Source organism: Lactuca virosa, chromosome 6 (assembly GCF_052849685.1).
Source record: "Lactuca virosa cultivar CGN04683 chromosome 6, Lactuca_virosa_CGN04683_v6, whole genome shotgun sequence".
In the NCBI taxonomy this organism is placed as follows: Eukaryota; Viridiplantae; Streptophyta; class Magnoliopsida; order Asterales; family Asteraceae; genus Lactuca; species Lactuca virosa.
The window spans coordinates 220,499,451-220,524,360 of NC_136431.1; the positions used below are offsets into that span (position 1 = coordinate 220,499,451).

At 42.8% G+C, this 24,910-nt stretch overlaps 1 protein-coding gene across 1 annotated transcript in view; it reads left to right on the forward strand.

Annotated features, from left to right (window-relative positions):
• Positions 1 to 24,910, forward strand: part of LOC145122310 (subtilisin-like protease 4) — a 57,209-nt gene that overhangs the window by 7,670 nt on the left and 24,629 nt on the right. The window lies entirely within an intron of this gene.

Here is a 24,910-nt window from a genome sequence, read left to right on the forward strand (position 1 = left end):
ATTAAGTTCTTGCAATAATTACCACAATGTTTAACATTCCTCTTAAGCTTGGGAATATAAACATTTAATCTTTGATTACACTAATTTTGATCTAATTACAACCAAATAAGTGTGTGTTACTAACATCAAATCATAAAACAATTACGAATTTCATAATTTGATTAACTAGATTGATAAGAACCCTAATTCATTGATCAAGTGAAAAAGATAACCAATCAAACACATAATTAAGATCAAATCAAAGATTACTAGACATTAAACATAAGTCAAGTGCAAATTACAACCTAACAACAAATACTTAAGAATTCATGGAACAAACTATGGTCTTACTCTCGTGAAATTGTATGTGACAAAACATGCTCAATCATCTTTGTCTCACAAAATATATCAATGACCGATTCCAGCTATTTGTTGGTCAACAACAATCTTTTTTCTGAAAAATCTTTTCTAAAAATTCCCTAATATTTACCCAAATTGGTTACAAGTTTCAAACTACTTACTCTAGTCAAAGTAATTAACGTTCAGTCCCAATGTCATAAGTTCAAATCCAAGTCCAAGGGAATCTTTTGGCAGCCAAATATTCTTCCTAAACATATTATTCAATAAAGATATAAACACAAATATATACAAACTTCCTAATTACATTTTCCTACAAATAAAGCTCATGGCTTTCTTTGAAATCCGTGTAACGGGCTTCCAACCAACACATCCAGACCAGATGACCTTAGTGTGCTAGATTTAAAAGGGATCCCTCGGGTTTACTTGCCCGAACCTCAAAGGCCACAGATTAGCTTTATTTGGTTATTAATTCCATGACTTTCTATGAAACCCGTGTAGCGAACTTTCAACCCAATCAGTCCCAAACAATTTTGCTTTAGGCGATTAGGTGTAGAACACCCCTCAGAGTTTACTTGTTCGAGTCCCAAAGGTCACAGATTAACTTAATAACATTATTTTTTTATTTTTTTATTTATTATTATTATTATTATTTTTAATTAAGATATATTCACTAACTAAGGTAACACATAACACACTAATTAATTTATTTGTTTGGCCTATTTCTTTATACTTTCATCCTTGACTTTTCTATTGTGGGACATCTCACGATCTATTACCGTGAGGGGCTTCTAGAAATTTTTCGGGGGACTGAAGTTAACATGCAAAGACCCGTAGGTATAGTTGGAAACTATGTCCCCAAGCAGGGTATATAAAAGGGAATGAGTAGGAAGGACTTTTAGAGCGCTGGAAGGCTCGGGACATTGAGATTTATATTCTTTTTATGAATTTTTGAATTTGGCATTTTAAGTTCAATTGAGCATTTACTACTCATAAGACCAATCATATGTCCCAAAGAATTGACTCATACCTGCTGTTATGCTCCAATGTTGACAATCTTCTCACTTTCTGTTTTGCACAAGTAGCTTCGGGAGGTGTGTTCGTGTGCGATTAACTTGCTTTAATATTTTTTCAATAAAAAGAGCAAGCTAATCTCAAGGCACATGACTCACTTACCAGCTCAACTGTTTTGAAAAGATTCGGTTGCTTGGGATTGGATCAAAAAAAAATTTATGCAATGCAAAAATTTAGATACAAAATGCAAAGAATAATAAAAATAGAATAGAAAGAAAATCTTTTTGGCTTTTGAAAAATTTTCTATGTAGAAAAAGAAAATGAAAATTAACGCAATATGTACAAAATTACATGCAACCTACATGTAACGGGATTTATGCATGGATGGATGCCCCTCCCCAAGCTTAAAATTAAGCATCGTCCTCGATGCTTGGAGAGAGGCATAGTCAGCCTATTGAGGACCGGGCGGTGGAGGATATGGTGGGAACTGTGAAGGGTAATCAGTAGGATAAAATGGAGGCCATTGGGGTTGGGATGATGATGACTGCTGCTGCGTGTGAAGGACAAGTACTCGGTGGATATCACTCAGCAAGTGATGAATATTTCTATTATGTTGCTCCTGAACGGCCCACCATTGATCTTGCTCGGTCCATCGCAGCTCTTGTTGTGCCCAACGCTCTTCCTGAAGATTACGGTAGTCTTGAAATTCGGAAGTATTTTCAGCAACACCCGTGTAAATCTCTCCTACCTCCTGCTGTAAGCTCATGTAATGGTGGTCCAAGCGTGAAAATTCTCCCATGTAAAGATTGTGTTCAGGAAAAGGAATGTGGCGAGGTGAACTGGAAGCACCTGCAGTTGCAGTTTGAGCAGAAGGAGTAGGAGTGGTGGTTGGAGGTCTACGGGCTGCAGTAACACCCAAGTTGGATTGGAGGTACCAATTGGTGGAAGGGATGTCATTGACCAATGCTAATATCTTCTTATTTCGGCTATCAATGCGTAGATATTCTTTACCATCGACTGTCCAATGGACATCCCTATTGGGGTTGCGGTGGAAGAGGTGCATGATTTCCATGACATCAAGTGATAAACGAGAACGGCCCGGAATTATATTGATTGGATTGTTGGGTAAATAGAGGCCAAGATGTTCAGCTATAATAGAAACCATGCCTCCATAATGAAGCTGGCCACCGTTGCTCATGGCATTTCTGAGCATTTTCTGAACTACCCAACACCCGAAATGATGGACTTCATCGGGCTTGTTAATCATGCACCATAAAACTTCTAATTCTTTTTTGTTCGCTTTGCTAATCTCTTCTCGAGGAAATAAGAGAGAAGCAATAATCCGGTGGGTGACCTTCAAGACCGGATGAATAATGCTAGAAGCTTTTGCTGTGCCTGACTGATACTCATTTTCACAAGAGATACTTGTCCAAAACCTTCCACAGTTTTGCTCAAATACAACATTTTTTCTGCCCTTTGTTGTATATACATCCCTTTTCGCTTTTGGAGCACCAATAATATCACAGAGAGTATCAGCATGAATCTTATGGGATTGATTGAGCAAACGGAAGGTGTGGATGTGTGTTTGGTAATCGAAGGTTATGGATGACAAGAATTCCAACATTGGTGTTTGATAGCTTACAGCATGGAGATTCAATAACCCTTCCCAACCAATGTTCTTCAAGAGCTTGTGGACACCTTTATAGATATGAAGGTCCTTGAGGGCTTGGATGTCCACAAATTTTTGTGCCCCTTTTACCCTTTGAATAAGGTTTGCATACAACATCTCTTGTTGATTGGACTAAAAAATAAGACCAAATTCATAGGGGTTTTCCATGGGAGGTTGGTCTTGTTCATCATTGGCTTCTTGACCACCCATATGTGAGGTCCCAATTCTTGCCCTTTTTCCACGGGATGCCATTGCCCTAATGAATTCAACAAAGTTTTGCACACAATGTTGGATAATTTTGAACTCTAAGGTATGCACAAGAACTAGCAATATCACCAAAATCACCCCAAAATCTAACTATATGCACAAGTAAAGAGTTTGGAACAACTATACCAATTTTTGCTTGAAAATGGTGGTTGGGTGATGTCCAATGCTTCCCTAAGCTTTCCCAAAGCGTATCCTACAAGAAATTGCAAGCATTAGGTCGAAATTTGGAGACCCAAAATGTGACACCAGTCAAATTTTGGTCAAAAATAAATTGATCAATAATCGTAATTGGGATGAACCAAGTGGTAGAGTTTGTAACAAGGTTTCCAAAAATATAAAGAACACTGAAATCCGAGTTATAACGAAGAAGTTATGACCAATCGAAAATCCGTGACAAAACCGGTAAAACACTATTCAGTGTAAAAACTGAATTTTCGATAAAAGGCTTTTTAGCCTTAAGAATCTAAATGAAAGTTGTAGAATATGTTAAACCGAGAACGTTCATAAAAATAACGTCAAAATCTGACTTCGTATGAGGAAGTTATGATTTTTCTAAGTTTCGGTTTAGCAGTAGACAGCTAAAAATTCGAAATATAAATCGATCGATATTTAGCCGACGCAACTTAAACGAGAATTGAAGGTCTCGTCAAAAGTAGCACAACGGTAAAAAGACAGACGAAAACGGACGTCGGATGAAGAAGTTATGAATTTTTAACGGATTTCCTGTCCCGGTCTGTTAAAAATAATAATATTAAAAATAAAGTCAAAATCAGCCAACGAAGTCTAAACTAAAGTCGTAGAGTATAATTTTACCTATGCGTGCATATAAAGAACGCCGAAAACGGAGCTCGTATGCCAAAATTATGATTTTCGCAAGTTTTTGGCACGAAAATCAAGAAAATCTTGAAAACCGGGCAATTTTGCATAGGTGGCTTCAGACACGTCATCCTCGCATGCGAGCTTCCACGTGTCGACTGCTGATAGGACCGAAGTTCGCGTGGCGCCTTCTGATTCGACCAAGTCCGCGGTCCACTAAGCCTCGGACACCTTCGCATGAGACACACCGCACACACTCCTCGGATGACCCTCGAACCCTCGTGCCCTCCTCCCATTGGACCGAAGTTGGGTCCAGTCCGAAGCTGCCAGCTGCGAGCCACCTGTCCGAAGCAGCCCCTCCCTTCGCCACCTGTCCGAGGCACGTGTCTCGTTCCCTTTGCTTCGGATCCGAGGCTTCGGACTATAAATAGCCCGCGAGACCCTCCGGGTTTTTACACTTTTCCACCCCATTTTTGGTCCACTTTCACTCCTTTCACTTCCATAACCTCACAAACAACCCCCAAGACCCCGGTATCGTGTCTAAAGCCCGAAGTAAGCCCCGGAGCCCCGAAATTCTCAAGAAGTTAACCTCTCTCCAGTCGAAACTCTGCCCGATTTGAGCCGGTTTCTCGTCAAACAAACTCTTTTCCGGGAAACGAAACGCTGCCCGAATCACCGCTTATCAAAGTGAGTTCATACCCCTATAATTTACCTTTTTAATGGTTTTTAAATGCTTTTTAGGGGGGGGGTGGGAATACAAGTTTAACACAATATTAAATTGTGTTAATAACTGTATGTGATAATAATCACACAAAGAGTTTCCGTATGCTTTTAAGAATTACCAAATACTTTCAAAATGACTTAAAGCCATGTTAAATCTTTAAAGTCATGTAAACTCTGTTAAATTCTTTGAAAAATGTTTTATAAACTATTTCAAATTATAAATGCCAAAATCATGTTTATATATGTATAAATATATAAATAAGATTTGAAGGGCTTAGGACTAATGAATTATCTTATTTCCTTTTCCTTGTTTGGATGTGGAATTAAGGTTGTATTATTTGTCCGAAGGTCGTTTCCTTCTTAATTATATATATATATATATATATATATATATATATATATATATATATATATATATATATATATATATATATATATATATATATTATACATATATGAGTATAAAAGGTTACTCCTTTTGGTATCATTACCTTTGTATCAGGCTGAGCAAAGGTGTTCATCTATGAGAAATCATGCTAATCAGATATAACATATAAATTATAATAGGTATAATTTATGATTCAAAACTAAATATACAAGTATGATTCACGACTATATACTTTCCAAGGAAATTACCAAAAATTCATTCAACTATACCAAGATATGTATAATACCTTTAATATATGAACAACATATTAAAGAAGTAAAGATACATCATACCGGGTTTGCATTAACAAAGGTACGATACAGAGTACCAGGGTTAGCAAACACGAGGTAATAATACATCATACCGGGTTTGCATTAACAAAGGTACGATACAGAGTACCAGAGTTAGCAATCACGGGGTAATAATACATCATATCGGGTTTGCATTAACAAAGGTACGATACATAGTACCAGAGTTAGCAATCACAGGGTAATAATAATACATCGTAAATCTCGTTGAAACAATAAGTTTGTGAGACCCTTCACGGTGTACTTATCTAAGTACGACTTTTAAGTCCTGACCTATTAACCAGAATCTCTTGTAGGGAGAGCGTGAATTTGTGTATAGATCTATATGGGACTGACAATCCCGCACCTCTACTGTTCGCTACAGTTTGGCCGACAGGCCTAGGGTGTCAAATATCATACCATTCCGACGCCTGAAGAACGTCGCCGCAGGCATATCAGTCATATTAGTACGGTTAATAGAACTCACATGGATAAAACAACGAGTGAATTACTAAGTAATATATTTCTCTTAAAACAGTAAGAACATATAATTACATCCCGACCAAATATACCTTCTGTAGTTTTTACTTACAGTAAAAGCTACGTATCATGAAATCAAGTATGGTAAATATACTTGTACTTCTGGTTTTGAACATTTAAAACCACAAGGCAGTATTATGGATAATATAATATTTTCCAGGATTAATACTAAGGTTTTTACTATAGAACAGATATAACTAAGAACACTTTTACAAATGAAACGGTTTATGGGATTAAACCACTTTTACAAAGGAAACGGTTTATGGGATTAAACCACTTATACGAATAAAACGGTTTATGGGATTAAACCACTTTTACAAATGGGAACCTAGTCATTCACTTTCGGTAAACTAGTATAACATAAAGGATCTTTAGTGGTTAATTCTATAATTCCTTAGTTTTTACATCAGAGTTATACATAAGTAATATCCGATTGACAGTGAAATGTGTGACTTCCGCCTTACTTCCTATTCCTTGTTTGGTTGTGGGCTTAGGGCAGATACACCCATTTGACTGTCCATTCGATATTGGGTTATATATAATCAGTATAAAGTAAGTAATTACAGAGGGAAACTATTGAGGTTATCAGTTAATCACCTCAGGAAATATAGGATATCCTAGAGAAACCAGTGAACTTATCCAAAGAACTTAGGGTATACTTAACAGAACTAAAATACTTATGAACTCACCAGCTTAAATGATGATCTACTCTTTCCAAATAACTTGTATTCTCAGGAATCCAGAAGACAGGTACACTCCCGAAGCTTTTGAGAATACTACCTAGTACCGTATCGCGACACTTGTCTTCTACTGTACCTACGTTGGTGTTTGAATATGTAATGTTTAAACACTTATGTAAAACTTATACTTATTAATACAATGGTTGTTTGTACTTTGATTACTATATTGCATGTGTTGTGATACTTACCTGAAGTCCTCCGCCCCCGAACGTTTCCGCCATTCTGGTTTAGGGGTGTGACACAAAAATTCTAGGGTTTGCTCAAAACCCCCAACATCGGCCATGAGAGGGTGAATTTGAGATGCAAGACAAAGAAGATGAAGAAAAGAGAAGAATTTCATACCTTGGAGCTTGATTTTTGGAGCAAAATTGAGGAAGATGGAGTGTTTTTAAGGGTTTTTTCGAAGAGGGCAGAAGGGAGAATAAGAGTCGCAGGTCTTGTGAAGAGAATGAACAAAACAATCCGATTTTAGCCTTTAAACTCGTCCAGCTCTGATTTTACGTTTACACGGCCCGTGTAAACAGAAGGGCAAAATTTACACGGCTGTGTAAATGAGGCGTCTGATATTAGCTGGTATGATCGTTTACACGGCCCGTGTAAATTGTAAGCATACGTTTACACGGCCGTGTAAACTTCTGTAAAGGGCAAAAATTGTGATTTTTTTCATTTTTTTGAAATTGCAACCCGCTACTCCACTATTGCCCGAAAAATGATTTTTTTACCCTCTTTAATCATGAAAAACCACTTGGAAACTTAAAAATGAAGAAAACACGATGAAAATTTGAGAAATGACAAAAATACCCCCGGGTTGCCTCCCGGTTAGCCGTCCCTTTTTAATGTCGTTGGCTCGACTTGGACCCCATCTATTTGTCAATCTTGGTACTTTGGATCCATTACTTCCTCCACTTCTTCATTTTTTTACTTGAAATCCTTCATAATAAGGCTTCAAACGGTGACCATTTACCTTAAAGATCTTCCCGGTTTTTTCTGTAACATCCCAAATTTCAAGCCCAAATTTTTCATTTTTAATTAAGTAATCTACGACATAGTTTACCAAAACATTTCCCATGCCATATCATTTGCAAACAGAAATATAACAACGTGTCTGAAACTCATATTGTCAAAGTAAAATAAATCAGAGTACAATCCCAGGAAAACTCCATGCGGAAGTCATGTGTGTGTGATGCGCTGCTACACCGCCGACTCCTTCCCCTTGGACGAAGAGGTACCTGAAACCAAAACTAAAACTGTAAGCACAAAGCTTAGTGAGTTCCCCCATCATACCACATACCATACAATCACATAGCATGCAAACTGTCGGGCAATTCTGGGGTGCCCGTCTTACCCGTGTCAAGCCATTCTGGGGTGCTGACCTACCCATGTCAAGCCATTCTGGGGTGCTGACCTACCCATGTCAGGCTATTCTGGGGTGCCGACTTACCCTTCGGTCTTTCAACCGAACACGGGGACTATTTCACCTCCTACTACTAACACATAATGTCATATCTCTAGCATACTGTCAGGCGTATCTGGGGTGTCCGACCTACCCATCGGTCCTAACGACCGATTCAGGGACTAGTCCCCTCCTACTGATACCATCTCACATAACATAGCAAACTAGCATAGTCACATATCAAGCAAACTAACATATTCGCACATCAAACAATAGCAGACCAGATAATTATCACAAAGACAATCATCCCAGCTAAACATATACTAGTGGGCCGGCCTTGGTGCCGTAGACCCACTCTTACTGTAAGGCAACTCACCTCGATGTCATGTAGTGTCTGAACTGTCCTCGGCGTGAAGGTCGGCTCTCCTCGACTCCTCAATCCCTACACGACAACCCTCAAGTCATCAAACAGAACAAACAACCCTAACCAGGGTCAATCCTTAAACCAAGCAAGTCAACATTGGTCAAAGTCAACACCCAGTTGACCTGACTCGCCGAGTTGGTCTACCAACTCGTCGAGTCCATGCTCCACTAACCCGATCCAACCCCGACATCACTCGTCGAGTCTTGCGAGAACTCGACGAGTTCTCCTTCATTCAAACCATCGGGACTATCTTCATCCGACTCGCCGAGTTGTATGAACAACTCGTCGAGTTCATCCCCATCCTATGAACAAGTCCGCCCTTGACTCGCCGAGTTGTATAAACAACTCGTCGAGTTCGTCTTCATAAGTTGGGAGATTGCCTTGGACTCGCCGACTCTGTTCATACACTCGTCGAGTCCCATGATTCCCAGGCCCCTTTCATGACTAAACATCTACAGGACTTTTCCTTGCTAACAACTGCTTCCTTTACAGAAAGGATTTGGTGGTCAATACACCGCGACTCGCCGAGTCCCAAGAGCGACTCGTCGAGTCCCTCTATGACCATTACTATACAGTCGATTTAAATGGGTCTTAATGTAACGCTCGGGTTTCGGGGCTAAGCATTTTTAGACGATGTAATAGTCTAGGTCAACTATTGTAACTCTTTTGATGTAATAAAAATGAAATATTTGAGTATTTTGTGAATTTATGTGCGTATTATTTAATTATAAATGTATAATTAATAAAGAATAAAAATAAGCGTCAAAATTAAAATATGAGATAAGCCCGATATCTTTACATAAAGTTGTAGTGGTCAAAACAAGGATTCCGGAGATATAAAGAACGCCGAAATCCGAGTTATAACGAAGAAGTTATGACCCGACAAAGTTTCACGACGGAACCGGCACGATACCGGGAAGCGTGAATAGTGAATTTATGATAAAGCGAGTTTTTAGCCGACACGACCTAAACGAGAATCGAAGAGCTCTTTAATTGTGGCGTAACAATAAAAAGACAGACGAAAACGGACGTCGGATGAAGAAGTTATGAATTTTTAACGGACCAATCCTGTCCCGGCCTGTTAAAAATATAACTTTTAAAATAAATTCAAAATTAGCCAACGGAGTCTAAACGAAAGTTGTAGATTACGTTCCCGCCTTCGCGTGGATATAAATAACGTCAAAAACGGAGCTCGTATGCGAGAGTTATGATTTTTCTAAGACGGGAGGCCGATACGCGATATTGGGTGACATGGCACCACCAGAAATTGGACATGTGGCACCACCAGAAATTGGACACATGACACCACCAGAATTTGGACAAGTGGCACCACCAGAAGGCCACCACATGCCCCAACTCACTATAAATAGAAGTGCTGGGTTCTCTCATTTCTTACACCTTTCCTCTTCCACTTTCTCTCTCTAAACTCTCTCTCTAAGCTCCCTTGAGCCCTTAAAGTCTAGGTAAACCCCCTAGCACCCGAAGGAAGTCCCGAGGCTCCCGGAGTCCCGAGAAAAGAACCTTTCGGCTCGGAAACGCTGCTCCAGCGAAGCCCGGTTTTGAGAAAAAAAAAACTCGCTGTAAGTAAGGTACGCCTACGAAATTTTTAATATAACTTTTAAATAATTATAGTAATGTTATTAGGTCCTTAAAATAATTATTTGGGCTATTATTATTTATATACTGAGTGTTATTTAACGCTTGTATAATAATAATAATAGCCAGACTATTAATTAGTCACGGTTAACGTTAAAACTAAACGCTAGTGGTATTAATACTAGGTTTTGATCAAGGAAAAATTGTTTTGAGATAACGGAGTGCTGTTCGAGTACCGAGTCACCACCTAATCAGGTGAGTGCATAGTTACTTTCATCTTACACATAGATATGAAGTATTTTATATTAATTACGTGCTATGTGTGCATATTATCTGAATACTTGCTGCCTATACTGATGAAAGATTTTTATACATGTTTTAAATAATTTAAACTGTATATGTATTTTATATCTACAAAAAAAGGTTGGGGTAAAACATGGGTAGATGTAATAAGACGATGTGTGATAAAATGATGAGAGGCCTCGATGTTGTTGTTGTTGATCCTGTCATCTAGCGGAGTATGGATGACGACCACGGACTCTTCTAGACAGTCCAGTGGAACGCTAGCAGGCTCGCAACCTGTAGGTGTTTGTGAACGATGTGTTCACCGGTGTACTCCATCCCCCTCATGGTTGCCTTTAAGACATTTATTGATGAGGAAACCCCTTGGCAGTAGTGTCCATCCCGATGTTGATCCTTAGGCTAGGTCCCTTATGATAGGTGTTTTAGGGACGTAATGTGAGGATAACGGGAACGAGTAATCGGGTTATTGTTGGTTGATGAAATTAATAAACTTATTTATTGTGGGTTGAAAACCCTATGTGCTCACCAGGCTCCCAAGCCTGACCCACTCAGTTTCTTGTATTACAGGTAGTGGCGCACGAGCATATACATGATGTTTGGGATGAGAGATTACGAACAAATGTAGTAAGGTTATATTGTACTGTTTATGCTTTTGATCTGTATCGAACATGACATCCCGCGGCTTTTAATGAAATACATTTCTACGAAAATGTTTTGATAAATCCTTATCATATTTTATTTTGGGAACAAATTCCGCAACACTTTTATTTAAAAATGTTACTCTGATTTTCAAACAAGCATAAACAAAATCGGTCTTTTCTGGCCGTGAAAATGGGGATGTCACAGTTGGTATCAGAGCATTAGTTTAAGCGAACTAGGAATTTGTAGGATTTCTAGACTTAAACTTAGAATGCTAAGCAATGATTGTGAGGTGTGAGCACTAGCTTATTTTAGGAATTGTGCCTAAAATGCTTTTATGTGCGAAATGATTTATGCCTTATATGCTGTTATTTGTTCGGATCTATGGTCTGTTGCCGACCGGATCTGGAAACCTTATGTGTTTAGGATTCTAAACGTACAACTACGATATTAGAACTAACATGTAAACGTTTCGGAGAGATAAGGATGATTTAAACGTCTATCCTGAATAAAGATCTAAATTCACCTTATTCGGTGTATAGATCAAAATGGCAAGAACCCGTAGTGGAGCTGGAAACGCAAACGAAAACAGGAATCGACCACATGTAATTGAGCAAATACCTGTTGTAGCTGCAGCACCTGAGCCAGTAACGATGGCTGGTGTACAATTGATGATTCAGGCGATGTTGGATAATCAGATGGAAGAAACTAGACGTCTGCTTCGACAAAATCGTGAAGAACTTTCAATCCAAGTTGAAGAGCCCGAAGTGAATGGAGGGCCATCGGAAGGTGGAAACTTCAGTGGTACCGTTGGTCAAGACAACCCACAAATTGTTAGACAAGGCAATCGTAATGGAGGAAATGATGGAAGAGGATGTAAATACAAGGATTTTATGGCGTCTAAGCCACCGTGTCTATCCGGAAGCCCGACGCCGGTGCAAATTATGGATTGGATCTCCGAAATGGAGACAATGTTTGAAAGTTGCGAATGCAGCAACAGGCAGAAGACCGCTCTTGCGATCCCGTTGTTGAAATCTGGCGTGTTGAGTTGGTGGAAGTTGTTAGCTGATTCTATGCCCAAGGGAGAAGCGAGTAAAATGTCTTGGGAAGATTTTGTGGAACAACTGAAACTGCAATACTGCTCAGAGCAGGACCTACTGGAAATCAATAACGAGTTTCAGAATTTGAAGAAGGGAAAGATGAGCGTTGCTGAATACGCTGCAAGTTTCACGGAGAAAATGAAGCTTATCCCATACCTAGTTCCAACAGAACTCTCAAAGGTCAATAAGTTTGCCCTTGGACTACCAGCGGACTATGGTCCAATGGTTAAGCAACCAACCACGTTGAAAGCCGCCATCTGGGCTGCAAGAAATGTTGAGACCCAGATCAGGGAGAAAGGTCTGGAAAGGTCAGAGGTTGGTGAGAAGAGGAAGTTTGACGGACCCTCGGGGCCCAGCAAAAAGGGTAAATTCTCAAAGTCTAGTTCGAAAGGAGGTGGAGGAGGCGAAGTGAAGTGGTGTGACAAGTGCAAGAAGAAGCACTCTGGGAAGTGCGACGGAGGGGTCACTTGTTTCAAATGTGGGAAACCTGGGCACTATGCCAATGAATGCACATTCACTAAGAAGGTCTGTTATGAGTGCAACGAGGAGGGGCACATTTCGAGGGACTGCCCGAAGAAGAAGGAAGCAGGAAGACCCAACATTCCACCAAAGCCGAAGGCTAGAGCCTTCCAGATGACACTGGAAGCTGCTAAGGAAGAAGCTGATGTCGCTTCAGGTACCTTTCTCGTAAACAAATTGCATGCCCAAATTTTATTTGATTCTGGAGCCAACTACTCCTTTATTTCGCATGAATTTGGTAGAAAGCTAGCTTTGCCTGTCGATAGACTAGATAATGCCTTATTAGTCGAAGTTGCTAGTGGCAAGTTTGTACCTGTTAGCCATCGTATGAAAAACATCTTAATTGATTTGAACGGGAATAAGTTTCACGAGGAATTATTGCCTATCGAACTTAACGGTTTCGACATCGTGTTGGGAATGGATTGGCTTAGCACCAATGATGCGGAAATACTGTGCAAAAAAAAGATCGTAAAAGTAAACCCGCCTGGGAAAGAGTGGTTTATGGTGTATGAGGACAAACGCAGGGTAAATTCTGTAGTCATTTCTCTAATGAAAGCCAGAAAATGTTTGACCAAGGGATGTACATCATATTTAGCATTCGTGATCGATGCTAAGAAGGAAAAGAAGGTGATACAGAGCATTCCTGTCGTGTGTGATTATCCAGAAGTATTTCCCGAAGATCTTCTCGGATTACCGCCTGATCGACAAGTAGAATTCCGTATTGACTTGTTACCAGGAACGACACCAATAGCAAAAGCACCTTACCGATTAGCACCGACGGAGATGAAGGAGCTGATGATGCAACTTCAGGAGTTACTGGACAAAGGTTTCATTAGACCTAGTTCATCACCCTGGGGAGCTCCGGTGTTATTCGTGAAAAAGAAAGATGGAAGTATGAGAATGTGTATTGATTACAGAGAGCTGAACAAGGCAACAAAAAAGAATAGATATCCGTTGCCAAGGATTGATGACCTGTTCGATCAACTGCAAGGTTCAAGTTATTTTTCAAAGATCGACCTAAGGTCAGGATATCATCAGCTGAAGGTAAGAGAGCAAGATATAGAGAAGACTGCATTCAAAACATGATATGGACACTACGAGTTTTTGGTTATGTCGTTTGGACTAACCAATGCTCCAGCAGCATTCATGGATTTAATGAACAGGGTTTGTAATCCGTTTCTTGATAAATATGTGATAGTGTTCATAGATGACATTCTGATTTACTCAAAAAGCCAAGAAGAGCATGGTAGACACTTGCGGGAAGTGTTAGAAGTCTTGAAGAAGGAGAAGCTGTATGCTAAATTCTCCAAATGTGATTTTTGGATTCGAGAAGTCCAATTCTTGGGTCACGTGGTCAACCAAGAAGGGATAATGGTCGATCCAGTAAAGATTGAAGCGGTAATGAAGTGGGAACAACCAAAAAGTCCCACGGAGATCCGAAGCTTTTTGGGATTAGCCGGATATTACCGAAGGTTTATCCAAGGATTTTCTTCAATCGCTAGTCCATTAACAGCGTTAACCCACAAAGGAGCTACCTATGCTTGGAGTGATAAGCATAAAGAAGCATTCGAGAAGCTAAAGAAGAAACTATGCGAGGCACCGATACTTTCTCTACCCAATGGAGTTGAAGACTTCGCTGTTTATAGCGATGCGTCTGGTGTTGGGTTGGGTTGTGTTTTGACCCAAAGAGAAAAGGTGATCACATATGCGTCTCGACAGTTGAAGGAACATGAAAAGAACTACCCGACTCATGACTTGGAGTTGGCGGCGGTAGTTTTCGCTCTAAAAATATGGAGGCATTACCTCTATGGCACGAAGTGCAAAGTTTTCACCGATCATAAGAGTCTCCAATATCTCTTTAATCAGAAAGAATTGAACATGAGGCAACGACGCTGGCTAGAATTACTCAAGGACTATGACTGTGAGATACTTTACCACCCCGGTAAAGCAAACGTTGTCGCTGATGCTCTCAGTCGAAAAGTCAACCTTGAAAGAAAAAGGCCAAGAGCGTTGAGAATAGAAGTTGTCTCGACCATTGTGGAAAGTATCAGGGAAGCTCAAGAAGAAGCTTCAGAGAAGAGTGACCGAAAAGAAGAACGTTTGGGAAAAACATTAGTGTTCGGTACAAACAGTCAAGGACTAAAGGTATTCCAAGATCGGATTTGGGTAGCTAAGACTGGAGGAATAAGAGATCTTCTGATGGAAGAAGCTCACAAGACCATGTACTCGATTCATCCCGGTAGCACTAAAATGTATAGGGACCTAAAACCCTACTACTGGTGGCCGACGATGAAGCTCGACGTTGCGAAATATGTGGCCGAGTGTGTAACTTGTGCAAGAGTTAAGGCACAACATCAGAAACCATATGGGAGTTTAGAACCCTTACCTGTACCCATGGGTAAATGGGAAGACATCACCATGGATTTTGTGACTAAACTACCCAGGACGAAGAACGGTCACGACATGATTTGGGTGGTCGTGGATCGTTTCACAAAGAGTGCACACTTCATAGCTGCCAATGAAAGGTGGTCTATGGATAAGCTTGCAAATGCTTACGTGAAGGAAATTATGAGACTTCACGGTGTTCCTCTAACAATTGTATCGGATCGTGATAGTCGTTTCACGTCAAGGTTTTGGAGAAGTCTACAAGAGGAATTGGGTACGAAGTTATGTCTGAGTACAGCTTACCATCCGCAGACTGATGGTCAGAGTGAAAGAACGATTCAAACGCTTGAAGATATGTTGAGAGCATGTACCCTCGAGTTCCAAGGTAACTGGGATGAGCACTTACCTTTAGTAGAATTTTCCTACAACAACAGTTTCCACTCGAGCATCAAGATGGCACCTTATCAAGCTTTGTACGGACAAAAGTGTCGTACGCCTTCTTGTTGGCTTGAGGCTGGAGAAAAGCAGTTTATGGGCCCCGAGATAATCCATGAGACTGCTGAGAAACTGAAGGTGATAAAGGAAAGGATGTTATCAGCTCAGGATCGTCAGAAGAGCTATGCTGACAAGAAAAGACGACCGATGACCTTCGAAGTTGGGGATTCCGTTTTGCTTAAAGTCTCACCGTGGAAAGGACTTATACGATTCGGGAAACGAGGAAAGCTGAGTCCAAGGTTTATTGGACCGTTCAAAGTTCTTCAGAAGATTGGGAACCAAGATTACAAGCTGGAATTGCCCGAAGAACTCGATGGTATTCATAACACCTTCCATGTATGTTATCTGAGGAAATTCACGGGAGAAGTTCCCGACATAATTCTGATCTCGGAGTTGAGAATGGATGAGAATAAGAGGCTAATCGAAGAGCCCGAGGCAATTGTTGACCGTAAGATTAAGAAGTTACAACGCAAGATGGTCGACTTAGTGCTAGTCCGATGGAAACATTCGAATGGGCCGAATCTCACTTGGGAAACAGAGGATGACATGATGAGTCGCTATCCGCATCTGTTTGCTGACGCATGATTCCGGGACGGAATCATCCTAAGGGGGAGAGAATTGTAACGCCCGGGTTTCGGGGCTAAGCATTTTTAGACGATGTAATAGTCTAGGTCAACTATTGTAACTCTTTTGATGTAATAAAAATGAAATATTTGAGTATTTTGTGAATTTATGTGCGTATTATTTAACTATAAATGTATAATTAATAAAGAATAAAAATAAGCGTCAAAATTAAAATATGAGATAAGCCCGATATCTTTACATAAAGTTGTAGTGGTCAAAACAAGGATTCCGGAGATATAAAGAACGCCGAAATCCGAGTTATAACGAAGAAGTTATGACCCGACGAAGTTTCACGACGGAACCGGCACGATACCGGGAAGCGTGAATAGTGAATTTATGATAAAGCGAGTTTTTAGCCGACACGACCTAGACGAGAATCGAAGAGCTCTTTAATTGTGGCGTAACAATAAAAAGACAGACGAAAACGGACGTCGGATGAAGAAGTTATGAATTTTTAACGGACCAATCCTATCCCGGCCTGTTAAAAATATAACTTTTAAAATAAATTCAAAATTAGCCAACGGAGTCTAAACGAAAGTTGTAGATTATGTTCCCGCCTTCGCGTGGATATAAATAACGTCAAAAACGGAGCTCGTATGCGAGAGTTATGATTTTTCTAAGACGGGAGGCCGATACGCGATATTGGGTGACATGGCACCACCAGAAATTGGACATGTGGCACCACCAGAAATTGGACACATGACACCACCAGAATTTGGACAAGTGGCACCACCAGAAGGCCACCACATGCCCCAACTCACTATAAATAGAAGTGCTGGGTTCTCTCATTTCTTACACCTTTCCTCTTCCACTTTCTCTCTCTAAACTCTCTCTCTAAGCTCCCTTGAGCCCCTAAAGTCTAGGTAAACCCCCTAGCACCCGAAGGAAGTCCCGAGGCTCCCGGAGTCCCGAGAAAAGAACCTTTCGGCTCGGAAACGCTGCTCCAGCGAAGCCCGGTTTTGAGAAAAAAAAAAACCCGCTGTAAGTAAGGTACGCCTACAAAATTTTTAATATAACTTTTAAATAATTATAGTAATGTTATTAGGTCCTTAAAATAATTATTTGGGCTATTATTATTTATATATTGAGTGTTATTTAACGCTTGTATAATAATAATAATAGCCAGACTATTAATTAGTCACGGTTAAGGTTAAAACTAAACGCTAGTGGTATTAATACTAGGTTTTGATCAAGGAAAAATTGTTTTGAGATAACGGAGTGCTGTTCGAGTACCGAGTCACCACCTAATCAGGTGAGTGCATAGTTACTTTCATCTTACACATAGATATGAAGTATTTTATATTAATTACGTGTTATGTGTGCATATTATCTGAATACTTGCTGCCTATACTGATGAAAGATTTTTATACATGTTTTAAATAATTTAAACTGTATATGTATTTTATATCTACAAAAAAAGGTTGGGGTAAAACATGGGTAGATGTAATAAGACGATGTGTGATAAAATGATGAGAGGCCTCGATGTTGTTGTTGTTGATCCTGTCATCTAGCGGAGTATGGATGACGACCACGGACTCTTCTAGACAGTCCAGTGGAACGCTAGCAGGCTCGCAACCTGTAGGTGTTTGTGAACGATGTGTTCACCGGTGTACTCCATCCCCCTCATGGTTGCCTTTAAGACATTTATTGCTGAGGAAACCCCTTGGCAGTAGTGTCCATCCCGATGTTGATCCTTAGGCTAGGTCCCTTATGATAGGTGTTTTAGGGACGTAATGTGAGGATAACGGGAACGGGTAATCGGGTTATTGTTGGTTGATGAAATTAATAAACTTATTTATTGTGGGTTGAAAACCCTATGTGCTCACCAGGCTCCCAAGCCTGACCCACTCAGTTTCTTGTATTACAGGTAGTGGCGCACGAGCATATACATGATGTTTGGGATGAGAGATTATGAACAAATGTAGTAAGGTTATATTGTACTGTTTATGCTTTTGATCTGTATCGAACATGACATCCCGCGGCTTTTAATGAAATACATTTCTACGAAAATGTTTTGATAAATCCTTATCATATTTTATTTTGGGAACAAATTCCGCAACACTTTTATTTAAAAATGTTACTCTGATTTTCAAACAAGCATAAACAAAATCGGTCTTTTCTGGCCGTGAAAATGGGGATGTCACACTTAACACCTCAAAACCATAGATTTGGCCTCCTAATGTCCATTTCACACGTAAAGTTCCAAACTTGGTGCACATGCATGGGGTCTTTGGCTCAAAAATCCATAAAAGGAGCTTTACAATGTGCATGGGGCTCTCATGTCCATAGAGTTGGCACCTTTATGCCATGAGACCCCTCCAATGACTCAGATCTGGAAGTAGAACTCCATGAAACACTCCACAAATCCGAAAATGGCTTGGAAAGCCCTAAATGCACCCAAAAATCTAAGCCCTAAAGATGAACAACCAAATGGAAGACCAAAACAGGGGGCATTTACCTTGTTTGAGCTGAAGAGGAATAAGATCTCTGGATCTACAAGCCCCAACTCGAGTTCCCAAGCTTCACCCTTCCTTCCAAGCTTCACAAACTATCCAAAAGCACCAAAAATGGCCTTAGATCACTCAAAGCGGCTAGGGTTTCTATATGAGGTGTTCTGGGAGTGATAGGGGCGATGGAGGCTGAGTTAAGGCGTTTAAATAGGGTGCAAACCCTCAAATTTAGGGTTTCACTCAAACAGCACCTACTCGCCGAGTCAGTCTTCCGAATCGTCGAGTAGGTCACTTAAACTTCCCGCGGATCCCGTCTCTACTCGACGAGTTGGGCCACCAACTCGTCGAGTCCTAGAGGAAAATACATAAAATTCATGAATTAAAGACATACCAGGAATCGGGTGTTACAAATCTCCCCTACTTATCTTAGACTTCGTCCTCGAAGTCTGCTGCTCGATCTTGAAAAAGCTCGGGGTAGTGTTCCCTCATCTCGTCCTCCGACTCCCAGGTCCATTCCGAGCCCTTTCGGTGCTGCCACTGCACCTTTACCAACTCCACTTTCTTGCTCCTCATATCCCTTGACTTCCTGTCAAGGTTTTCCACTGGCCGCTCGATATTGTTCAGGCTGTCATCAACCTGAATATCCTCCAAAGGCACCACTGCCGAATCGTCCACCAGACACTTCTGCAGTTGGGAGACATGAAAAGTGCTATGAATCTGACTGAGTTCGGCCGGCAGATCCAGCCTATACGCCACCTTGCCCACCCGAGCTATAACCCTGAAGGGTCCAATATACCTGGGGCCCAGCTTGCCCCGCTTCCTGAATCGAATGACGCCCTTCCAAGGCGACACTTTCAGGAGCACCATATCCCCGACCTGGAATTCCAGGTCCGATCGACGCTTGTCGGCATAACTCTTCTGCCGACTCTGAGCAGTCTGAAGCCTGCTCCGAACCTGTTGGATCCTTTCCGTAGTCTTGAGTACTACTTCGGTACTCCCCATGACTCTCTGCCCGACCTCTCCCCAGCATATCGGGGTCCTGCACTTCCTCCCATACAACATCTCGAAAGGAGGACGGTCGATACTCGCATGATAACTGTTATTATAAGAGAACTCCGCCAAAGGAAGGTAAGTATCCCAACTACCTCCAAAGTCCAAAACACACGCCCGCAGCATATCCTCCAGAGTCTGGATGGTCCGCTCGCTCTGATCATCCATCTGCGGGTGAAAGGCGGTACTAAAATGCAGACGAGTACCCAGCTCGTCGTGAAACTTCTTCCAAAACCTGGAAGTGAACCGCACATCCCTATCTGAGATCACTGAAACTGGCACCCCGTGCCGCGCCACTACCTCCCTAATATAGATGTCGGCCAACTTTTCGGCCGAAATACTCTCCTGAATCGGGATAAAATGGACGCTCTTGGTCAATCGATCAACGATGACCCAAATCGAATCCACTCCTCGCACGGTCCTGGGAAGCTTCGTAATGAACTCCATATTAATATCCTCCCACTTCCACAGCGGGATATCCAACGGCTGGACCTTGCCGTGAGGTCTCTGGTGCTCAGCCTTGACCTTCCTGCAGGTCAGACACCTCTCCACAACCCAGGCTATGTCCCTCTTCATACAGGGCCACCAATAATCGAAACGAAGATCCCTGTACATTTTTGTCGCCCCGGGATGAATAGAGAACCTGGATTTGTGCGCCTCTGCCATAAATACCTGGCGCACACCCCCATGATAAGGGACCCACACCCTACGGTGAAGAGTCAACAATCCTCGGCTATCATAGTCGAAGGAGGAAACCTGACCCACAATCCGCTCGCTCTTCCGATGTTCCTCCTTCATGGCCTCCTGCTGGGCCTCCCGAATCCGCTCCAACAGCAGAGTCACAACTGTCATCCTCAGACAAACGTCCCTGATCGGCACTGCCTTGCGGCTAAGCGCATCGGCCACGACATTGGCCTTCCCCGAGTGGTAGAGGATCCCGCAATCATAATCCTTCACCACATCAAGCCACCGACGCTGCCTCATATTGAGATTTGGCTGGTCCATGAGATACCTCAGGCTCTTGTGGTCCTTGTAAATGGTACAACGAACACCATAGAGGTAATGACGTCAAATCTTGAGGGCAAAAACAACAGCCCCCAGCTCCAAATCATGCGTCGGGTAATTCGCCTCGTGAGGCTTCAGCTGCCTCGAAGCGTAAGCTATAACATGCCCTCTCTGCATCAATACCGCGCCCAAACCTGAGATGGACGCATCACAATATACCACAAAATCCTCCATGCCCCCTGGCAGGGCTAAGATTGGCACCTCGCACAATCTCTGCCTCAAGGTCTCAAACGCAGCCTGTTGCTCAGGCCCCCAGCGAAAGACCACGACCTTCCTCGTCAGTCGGTTCAGGGGCACGACTATCTTGGAGAAGTCCTGAATGAATCTCCGATAGTAGCCTGCCAATCCCAGAAAGCTCCGAATCTCAGATGGAGACCTCGGAACCTCCCAGCTCATCACGTCCTCAACCTTGACCGGATCAACCGATATCCCATCCTGGTTGACAAGGTGCCCAAGAAACTGCACCTCGCGCAACCAGAACTCACACTTGGAGAGCTTAGCATACAAGTTCTCCCTTCTCAAAGTACCCAAAACCTATCGCAAGTGCTCCTCATGCTGCTCTCGCGTCTTGGAGTAAACCAAGATGTCATCGATGAAAACTATCACGGACCGATCCAACATCGGTCTGCACATGCGGTTCATGAGGTCCATGAACGCGGCAGGAGCATTGGTGAGCCCGAAAGGCATCAACACGAACTCATAGTGGCCATAACGCGCCTAAAACGCAGTCTTCTGCACATCCTCCTCTCTGACCCTCATCTGATGATACCCTGAACGCAAATCAATCTTGGAGAACCAAGATGCTCCCTGTAGCTGGTCAAAGAGGTCATCAATCCTCGGGAGTGGGTAACGGTTCTTCACCGTTACCTTATTCAACTCCCTATAATCTATACACATCCGATGCGACCCGTCCTTCTTCTTCACAAACATAATCGGGGCTCCCCAGGGTGAACTGCTCGGTCTAATGAATCCCTTGTCTAACAACTCCTGCAGCTGTGTAGACAACTCCTGCATCTTAGGAGGAGCCAACCGATACGGTGCCTTGGCTATCGGAGCCGCACCAGGGACTAGGTCGATCCTGAACTCTACCTGCCTCTCCGGAGGTATCCCGGGCAACTCCTCGGGAAATACATCTGCAAACTCTCGTACCACGGGCACATCGCCCACCGTTGCCTTACCCATCTTTCGGGTATCCATAACATAGGCAACAAATCCTGCGCAACCCTGCTGAAGGTAACGCCTAGCCCTCGCTGTTGAACATAAAGCGGGTCCTCGCTGTGGCCTCTCGCCCTGAATTACCAGCTCTCCCCCACTTGGGGTCCTGATATGCACCAACTGCTGCGCACAGTCAATCACTGCCCCATTGGGGCTTAGCCAATCCATACCGATAATAACCTTGTTCCCCCGCAAAGGTATGGGAACCAGATCTACCACATAACGCTCCTCAAACAGCCGTAGGACGCAATCTCGGTAGACCTCTGATGCTCGCACTGACCGGTCGTCCGCAATCTCGACCTCTAGAGGGCAATCCAACGTGCCCGACGACTCAGGAAACTTCTTGCTAAGCGCAAGAGAGACAAACGATCGGGTAGCGCCCGAATCAAACAATACCTGGACTGGGATACCGTTCACATGGACGATCCTATACAGAGCACGTACATAACATATCAAAATCACAGCGACATAAACAAAAGCATAAGAAAGAGATCCTACCCGTCACCACATCAGGTGCAGCGCGTGCCTCCTCGGCTGTCAACTGAAATGCTCGGCTCCGCACCACTGGAGCCTCTGACTTGGCCTTCCAGCCATCTGCAACCCGTGTTGTCGCTGAAACCGGCGCCGCCGCTGGCGCTGCTGCTGACGCTGCTGTCAATCTAGGGCAGTTTGCCTTCTTATGGCCCCTCTGATTGCAATGGAAGCAAATCAGTTCTGACATCTGCACTGTAGGGGCGGGGGCAGTACAATCCCTGCCAAAGTGCCCCGTCATGCCGCACTTGTAGCAGCCGGTCGATCCCGCTCTACAAGCTCCCTCATGCGGCCTGCCGCATTTCCTGCAGCGGCTCTGTCCTGGCTGGCCCTTCGACCTAACGTCGGATCCCTTGGGTTTCTTCCCTGAAACCCCTGTCACCTGCTCTGTCTCTGCTTTCCTCTTCCTGACGTGCTCTAAATCGAGCTCCCTCTCCCGCGCCCTAACAATCATAGACTCCAGGGTCGGGCATGCTGAGTAGCTGACATGCTCCCGAATATCTGCCCTCAACATATCATGGTAGCGAGTCTTCCGCATCTCCTCATCCCCCGCATACTGGGGTACCAACAATGCTCTCTCCCGGAACTTGGCGGTGATCTCCGCCACAGTCTCCGTATTCTGCCTCATATCCAAAAACTCTCTGGCCAACTGCTGAAGCTCTACAGCCGGCGCAAACTCAGCCCTGAATCTAGTCACGAAATCTGACCACGTCATAGCCTCGACGGCTGGGGCTCCCAACAAGTCACCAACCGACTCCCACCAGTCTCTAGCTCTATCCCTCAAACATCCTGCAGCAAAGCGGACCTTCGACCCTTTCGGGCAGAAGCTCGTCAATTGCACAGACTCAATGTTTGCCATCCATCTCCTGGCAGAAATGGGGTCCTTCACCCTGTGATAATCCGGCGCACCGCTCCCTCGAAAGTCCTTGAAGGACAGTGTGCGCGTACCCGTCTGGCTAGACGCCATATCACTCCTGAATGCCCGGAGGCGGTCCTCCATCAGCTCAACAATCCCTTCCTTGATCGACCCGAAAATGATCGGGGTCGACTCAAGGATGCCTCTCGTGATCTCAGACGCGATGAACTCGCGCAGCCCGTCATCAACCTACTCGGATCCTGCACCCGAGCCTGATCCTGATCCTGATCCGGAACCTCCTGCTCCATGTCGCGTGGTCACCATACTGAAAATAAACGCATAAATGTCAGGATCATACATACTATCGATAGGTCTAACACACTCTCCAAGTTGCCCGGTTCTGTCTCAACCTTCCCTGATTCGAGTATGGCTCCTCTGCTTCCAGTAGTACGGGCCCATACTACCTTCCACATCTATCTGTACTTTCCTCAAGGACTGTCTCGACTTCACCAATTCCCTTAACCAATATCCCTTTCCAACTATTCTCATCCTAGGCTTTCCTAGGGCACTCTCCGACCTACCCTCCGCCATCAGCTGCACTAGGAGTCTCTGCTATCCTTCCCTAGCTAGCTTGCGAATACTATCACGTATTCGTTCACTAGATAGTTAAAGTTAGCCAGAACCCTTATAGCACGAAGCAAGCAGCATTCGGGCATTGAGTAACCAATTCAGGCATAACATATACATGCCATCCTACTGCTGACTAAACAGTCCTAGCATACAGCTCATACCACAGGCACATAAGGAATCCTTCCTAGATCCTTAGCCCTACTCTAGCATGCAGTTTTCAGAATCATATATATCAGGCATACAAGGCATCCTCCTAGATCCTTAGCCCTAATCTAGCATGCAGTTCTCAGTATCATACATCATATAACTAATCATAACAAGTATGGGTATCTTGGGGAAAACTTACTTGAGCTCGGCTGGTCGCACGCATCACACACCTTGTTCTTTCTCAAAACCCTTTGACTCAGATTTTTTATTTTTTATTTTTTTTTAAAACCATTTTCCTTGTAAAAATCTTTTAATCCCTCGGTTTGAGTCCAGACACTCCCGAGGGTGTGCCCGAATCCCTCAAACAAGGGCTCTAATACCAACTTGTAACATCCCAAATTTCAAGCCCAAATTTTTCATTTTTAATTAAGTAATCCACGACATAGTTTACCAAAACATTTCCCATGCCATATCATTTGTAAACAGAAATATAACAACGTGTCTGAAACTCATATTGTCAAAGTAAAATAAATTAGAGTACAATCCCAGGAAAACTCCATGTGGAAGTCATGTGTGTGTGTGATACGCTGCTACACCGCCGGCTCCTTCCCCTTGGACAAAGAGGTACCTGAAACCAAAACTAAAACTGTAAGCACAAAGCTTAGTGAG